Raw genomic sequence first — 5,538 nt, forward strand, 5'->3', positions numbered from 1 at the left:
TAAAGAGCTAATAAAGGAGAGCTATTATGTCATAGGGAACTTCCAGCACCAAGTAGCAGAAAACTCCCATTCCCACTGGCTAATAATAATGATAGCAGTAAGGATGTTTATCATTTCATTTCTCCGATGTTGTATCATAGCCTAGCTCTGATTCTCTGGACTCTGCTCTGCCATGTTCCATGGGTTGACTTCACCCTAAGATCAACGCCAAGTGATGGCTGCAGTTCCAGACCAGGGGATTCTGGGATTAGCATAATCAATTTTTGATGTATCATTTTGGTGAAATAGATTTTTTTTAACGTTCATTTGTTTTGGGGAGACAGAGAGAGAGAACGAGCAGGGGAGGAACAGAGAGAGGGGGAGACGCAGAATCTGAGGCGGGCTCCAGGCTCTGAGCTGTCAGCACAGAGCCCGACGCCGGGCTCGAACCCACGAACCGTGAGATCGTGACCCGAGCCGAAGTTAGTCGCTCAACCGACTGAGCCACCCAGGCGCCCCCGGTGAAATAGATACTTAGAGGCAACTCCAGTGATGCAATAAACAGGCACTTATTGACATCAGTATCTTTAAAGTTAGCCACTCCTCAGACCGAGGATGCCCTTCAATTCCGACTGATGGGACATGTGCATTTATGATGCCTTGCCCTCCAGAACGGGGCCATTAGACCGAACTCATCAACATCAGGGACTTTATGTCTGTCTCACTCACGGCTCCGTCGTCAATGTCTGGCATAATGCTTAGATGCAGTGGATCCTCAACAAATATTGGCTGAATGGATGTATTAATTGATAGATACCCTATGGCCACATCCATTGGGCGGTGGGTTGCCCTACACTCTGGTATGAGTTTATTTCAGCACGAAGTGTTCGATCACTTTAATCAGACATCCACCCTCCCCAGCTGCCTAGGCTAGTGGTTCTCAGAGCGTGGTCCCCTAACAATCGGCATCAGCAGCACCCGAGAACGAATTAGAGCTGCGAATTCTCAAGCCCTACTCCAGACCCGCTGGATCAAAAAGTCTCAGGGTGGGGCCCAGCATTGTGTGTTTTAGCAAGTCCTCCAGGTGGAAATTTGAAAAGCACGGGTCTAGGTAGAGCTGCCACGCCACTGATCATCAACTTAAAAAGATCAGCCCGGAAGATGCGTATGTAACGTTGGACTTACTAGATGCCAGATGTCCTGCGCCACATAAATTGCCTTGCTTCCTACCCACTTTACAGATGAGGAAACTAAGGCTCAGAGGGGAGACGCAACGCTGCCCAAGGACACACATGTCAGAGTCAAGGCTGAAACCCAACCTAAGCTCCCAAAGACATGTTTTCATGTCTGTGGGAGAGACAGGCAGGCAAAAGGACAATAACAATACAATGTGTGATAAGTAAACGTAGGGTGTTGTGGAGCTCAGAGAAAGTCACTGCTACAAGACTCCAGGGGAGGGAGGTTGGCCATTTGAGGTGGTAACAGTTGAGCTGATTCACAAAGAATGAGTAAGAGTCGGGCCAGGCGTTCCCAGCAGAACAGGAAGTGCCGAAGCCTAGGGTCTACAGAGACAACGGCAAGTAGCTCAGTGTGGCCAGAGTGAGGCCATGGGGAGGAAAGATAAGACAGTGGAGGCTGGAGAGGAGGCACAGACCAGATCATCAAGGTCATGAAGCAAGGAGCCCAGAGGAAGAAGTTTAAACTTCTCCTGAGAAATAGGGAAGAAAATATCGGAGCTGGAGCATGGCAGAATCCAACCTGTATTTTGGCGGTAGGTAGGATCTAACATAAACTCGACCCGACTAATATTCATTGCGTGACCCGAACTCTCTACTCAGTGTTACAAAATGTAATCACTTTCTTCTTAAGCCGCTTCAAAAAGCAGAAGAAATACCCATCTAGATAAAACCTCGAAATGGGGCTGGTCCCTACAAGAGTGCTTAAATACTCATTTCCAAGTGTCATAAACGTGGGTTTGGAATTTGGCCCCTGATCCACGCAGATGATCCGTGCCTATGACCCAAGGCTGGGAGACTGTGAGCAAGTGATTGCACATGTCGGAGCCTTAATTTGTTCCTCTGTAGAATGGGAATAAGAGTAGTACTTAACTCAGAAAGTTGCTGAGAAGAGTGTGACAACACGTGGATGGCTTGTAAGTAGAGTGCCCAGCAAATAATAAGTGCTCGGTGAGCATTATTGATGAGGAGACAGATGGTATCTGCCCAAGGTAGAACACGTGGCTTCACTCTCACGGGCTCAAAGGCCGCCCAATCTTTAGGATTAAACCGTGTGCCAGGCCCTCCCCATCGTAGCAATGCGTTGGCTGGCTGGCTCATCCAAGAAAAAAGAAAAGAAGGAGGAGAGAAGAAAAAGAAAAACACTGACTTTTCCCTGATGGCCATCCCATTCTCAAGTAAAGTAGAATTTCTGGGGAATTCTAGAACTTCCCCAGAATTTGACTTGAGTCTGCCTTTGGCTTTCCTTGACTGTATCTTCTTATAATAGTAGCTAGGTTGCCATGGTAGCAGACAGGGTGGATGGTCCGCCTCATTTCCCTTCAGCCCACTTCAGAATTCCCTCCACGATTGGCTTTTCCTTTTGGTGGCTTTCTCCAGGCGCTAGGGGAACTTGTTCAGCTCACCTGCGGGGCAATCTGGAAATGCCTAAAATTTTATGCCCCAAGGGACAGCTTTCAAGCAATGGGGGATGGGAGATAGCAGATAATTATCTCTGCTTCCCCATCTCTCCGAGGGACACTTTTGATGTGTCTGCTGAATGTCCCCCCGGGGTCCCCAGCAAAACTGAATCCTACCTGCTCACAGTAGTGATGCACTCATGAACATACTCTCCCTCATTTGTGCTTCCTGGGGTCACCTCCCAAATAAACTACCTGCCTCCAAGCTCTTGTCTCAGGGTCCGGTGTCTGAGGCACAAACATCTGTATCTCGCTTAGGGTCCCTTGCCCCGTGGTTCAATAGAGGGGAATTTATAGGGGCTGGCAGAGCTGAGAAAGGAAGCACGTGACAAGGAGACCACCTAGAGATTAGACACAGAAGAAGAATGCCGCCATACCATGGGGGCCAGACAGACAGAAGGAAGAGGCGATACTACCAAAGCAAGAGAATCTGAGAATCTGGACACCCTGGGCGGGGGGGGGGGGGGGCCGGGGCACCGCATAGGGGTGGGAGAGGCTGCCTGAGGGTAGCTGGGACCGGAGTGGGGCTCTCAGGGAGCACTGCCTTTCGGCTGACAGAAGGGCAGAGGAAAAATATCTTGGAGCTTAACTAGAATCCAGTTGGCAATGGAACCTGGGAAATGCAGTTCAAAGGGAAACATGGAAAGAGGCATTAACGGGCAAATGCCCAGCACGACCTCAAGCCCTGCTATGAAAGAAAAAAATAAAATGAGAAAAGCAACAGTGGTTAGGGCCCCACACCCACCCTGTATCTAGAGAAATGAACATGTCTGTGAACGGTCCCAGTAACGCCACCTCACTAAACTTGTCTAACTTCGCTTTGACATCCATCAGATAGAGATGCCAAGTGGATTTAATGATCTACTCCACGCCAAGCAGCCAGCACTGTGCCTGGCGCATACGTGTCGAATAAACGCTCATGCTCATTGGAACGTTTTGAGATCCGACTGTTCTTTGAGTATCTGGGAGCCCATTAAAAGCCCTGCTCAAACTTGTCTCTTCCCCTCTTTACCACTCAAAGCCTCAACTTCAATGTCTAGAATCTGCCTCTAGTCTCTTTTTCATTGCCTTAAAAAAAAAAATCTCTCCACTTTCACTAAAGTTCTGCCAGAGCTGACGGAGGAATAGCTCTCTCCTCCCCTCTGGACTCCCAACCCTCTCCCCGAAGCCCCCACCCCCTCCCCATCTCCGCTGGCCGGTTGTTCACCAGGAGCTTAGCAGTTCTGAGGGTACAAAAACAGGAAACTATGCCCCAGTCCTGACTAAGGCTAAAAACTCATGTGCAAACCCTTCATCACACAGATTTCTTCAGCTCTCCAAAACTGGGGCCTTGAAAAATCAGGTCCCGGGCCAAGAGCGTTGGATTTGCTTAATCATTTCCTTTGCAAATTTATAACCTCTTTAACCATGAAGAAGTAATGGTGAGAAAGAGGGAGGTGGGAGCTGAAATATTTTAAGTCAACCACAAGACAGGACAGGAAATTCTGGAAAGGGAGGGGGGGGTGGTAATTTTTCTTTAATCCCTCGGTGCCACAGCAGACTAAAACGGCAACTTTGGGAAAGTGACCATTCTAGGAGATTCTTTTACTGTTGACTCTGACCCAGAGTGAGATGGCCTAGCTCTCTTTACTCAGGGCTAAAAAGAGAATAGAGGAGAAAAACTCTGAGATGACCCTTTACTTGACTCAGGCAGCAAACATTTACCGAGTGACCTCGTCAGCCCTTGTGCTGTGTAGAGAGAACTAAAATGGGTTCCCAAACAAGCAAAATAATGTCCTCACTTGCTCAGTGCCAGTAGAAAGTTAACATGCCTATTGGAGGCTGCCTACCAGAGAATCTGAAGGGGGTGACCCAAAGCTGTTCTGTTGTTAAAATCTCTGAACAACAAGATAAGTGGCTTTTTTGCTTTCAGAACTTTCCCCAGCAAATCAGAGCTGTGTATTTTACTAATCCTTAAGGTAAGTCATTGTCTTCAGCAGTGATTTTTATCTGAAATGGGGGACCCACCCATTTATGTTGACCCAGCAAATAGAGTGGGATGGGATGAAATAGAATGGAACCGAACAGAATGGAATAGGACTAGAATAGAATAGAATAGAATAGAATATTTCATGATGTATTACACATAATATGGATAATATTGATTAGTGAAAGTTTTGATTATGAATATGTGCATATCGATTCATGAGGTATTTCTCACTTTGGTTTATAATCAGATAACTTTAGAAGGCTCTGGTCTTGTAGCTTAGAAGTTAAAAGTGTTGGCTCTGGGGATGCCTGGGTGGGGCTCAGTTGGTTGACCTTCCGACTTCGGCTCAGGTCATGATCTCACAGCTCATGAGTTCAAGCCCCGCGTCGGGCTCTGTGCTGAGAGCTCGGCGCCTGGAGCTGGCTTCAGATTCTGTGTCTCTGTCTCTCTTGGCCCCTCCCCTGCTCATACTCTGTCTCTCTCTCTCTCAAAAATAAACATTCAAACAATTGAAAGTGTGGGCTCTAGAGCCTACCGGCATGGGTTCAAATCTCAAGAGGGGTACTAGCTATCTGAGATTACGCATGTTGATTAACCTCTCTGAATCTCCATTACTTCAGGGAAGTACAACATAATAAAGAGAAATAAAATGTAATATTGGCCATCATAGTCTCTCAGATTCTAGGGGCATTTATTTTCATAAATTGCCATTCTATCCCCTATATCTTTCCTATGGTCGCAGACATCTGCTAATCTTCTGGGGTCCACTCCTCTTAAGTAAAGTTACTCTGTCTATCTTAACCTCTCTCTCCCTCTGATCTTCTGTCGTTCCCTCAACCTCCAGCCGCTAGCTCCAACATCATCTAAGGAAAACCAAAGGCATTTAATATGTAAA

The sequence above is a fragment of the Panthera pardus genome, unplaced genomic scaffold (genome assembly GCF_024362965.1).
Source record: "Panthera pardus isolate Hobbes unplaced genomic scaffold, ASM2436296v1 HiC_scaffold_25, whole genome shotgun sequence".
NCBI classification, from domain to species: domain Eukaryota; kingdom Metazoa; phylum Chordata; class Mammalia; order Carnivora; family Felidae; genus Panthera; species Panthera pardus.